A 2,206-nucleotide genomic window follows, 5' to 3' on the forward strand; every position below is an offset into this window, starting at 1 on the left:
TACACCGATCCACCTATGAAGTACGCTGCCGGCGAAACTTTTGTTTCTCTGACTGTTTTGCCGTTCCCTCGCCAGATGGCAGGTTTATCGCGCCTCTGTTTACTAGTGTCGGGGTAAATAAGACATTTCATTGGTTGATCGATCGACTCTCAAGGTTTCTCATTGGCTGCTACTGCTCACGTCGAGTGCGCAAATCGATACGACGCAGGCGCTGGTTTCAAACTTTTTTTTTCTCCGTTCTAATTTTTCTCCCCACCGCTTTAAAAAATCTGTTTCATACGTTTAGCATTACTGAAGCGAAATGTCTATGAGCGGGCAGTAACAAATTCAGGCAATAGATCATTTAATGTACGTAATTTATTTAAACGTGCAAACGATATAACTAAAAAACGTAGCAGTAAACGCGTCACGTTTGAGTGTTATTTGACGTTGATTGTCAGGTGAAATATAATAACGGAATTTAGTGTGAACTGTTTGATAATTTCCTATGCAACACAAATAATTTACGTTACGAATATTCTGGCACAATTTGAGCCCCTTTAATGCAAAATTAATTGAAATTTTTGCATTACATAACTGTAAACAACTGTTAAAATAAGTAAGAGGTTGAGATGTCTGAAAATATTAGAATAACGGGAATATCTTCAGATATTACTGTTATTCGTACTGGATTAGAATTTTTATGACAGTATGAAGTAGCTGTCCTTAGAAACTCTTTATTTCTTTATATTTAACATTAGCCGTCCTACACTATACATTTAATATACATTAAAACTATAATATTATGATTCGTTCTGTAAAGCAGTTAAACTGCTTTGGAAATGGTTTTGTATTACGCATAAAGGATTTAGAATCATACTGCTGAATCTTCACACCACCAATAAAAGAAATTAAAGGAAAGATGAGGGCTCCATGCAGATAGTTGAAAGGGAAAATAAGATCAGATGAGGCTGTTACCACGATTAAAAACAGCAATATGTTAAAGAAGATATACAGTTTATTTTTAAAGGTGGCAAAAATTGCTGTAGTATGACCATACTATCACTAATTCATAGCGTTAAAAGTGAAAATGGAAACATATATAAATGTATTTAGAATTGGGTGTTGAAGTAATTTATGACTGAGCCTCATAAAGGCCACAAAATACAATATTTGAAAATTAATAGTCAGAAAGTCTGGAAGGTTCTGTTTTAGTTATAGAGGCAAGGAACCGAACTTCTAGAGCAACAGATTCCTCTAAATACACCCAAATTTGGATCTACATTACAAAACTTAAGTTGAAACATTCTAACGATATTATGAAGAGTACAGCTGCCACTCACTGTTACATTCCATTCTGGATTTTTCACTGTTTGTTGAAACATTCTAAGTTATTTTGGGCGAGCCATGGAGCCTTATTTTTATTTTTTCCTTATAGAAACTACCAATGTTGTCATGCAGTTAACTTTTCTGTGGCAACAAAGACAAAATTTATCATGAAACAGACTCTCCAGCATTTAACAAATAAAATAAAAGCACTTGTAGAACATCAGTCTTTGCTTACATATACTAACTGAATGCACATTAATTCGCCCAAATCTGGATCCACATTACAAGAATTAAGTTGAAAGGTTCCAACAACAGGTTTCCCATTTTCACCCAAACACAAACATGTTATATTTACAGTACAAATAGTGAATAGTACAATGCAAAGGCAAAATGAAAGAGTCAAACATAGTTACCAACACTGTTAGTAGGGGATTTTGTACAAGATTAACAAACTCAGAAAGTGACACTTTCTCTAATGATATCATGAAAACAGATTTCGATGGAAGTAATAAAAATAGATCTGAAACAAATTATCTCCGTGGTATTCTGTTTCTTTGAGACTTCTAAGGGACTCATACTACTGAATAGACCCATTCATTCAATCATCCATTAATTCATTCATTATTTTTCACAGAACTCATGAAAAAGAAGTAGTTTCAGGTTTGTAGAACAAATCACCATAGACATTTTAGACATTAGAAAAAAAGAGGCAGTTCTTAGAACCTTAATCTGTATACTGTAGAAACAGCAACTCTTAAAAATGTAGTCTATGCACTGTGTTACACACAAAATTAAATCATGGTGCTCAATACTATTTGTGTTTATACCCGATAAATATAACTTAGTAAATTAGCAGAAGAGCCACTACCTTGAAAAACACTACTGTTCAAAGCCACTA

Source organism: Schistocerca piceifrons, chromosome 4 (genome assembly GCF_021461385.2).
Source record: "Schistocerca piceifrons isolate TAMUIC-IGC-003096 chromosome 4, iqSchPice1.1, whole genome shotgun sequence".
Classification (NCBI taxonomy): domain Eukaryota; kingdom Metazoa; phylum Arthropoda; class Insecta; order Orthoptera; family Acrididae; genus Schistocerca; species Schistocerca piceifrons.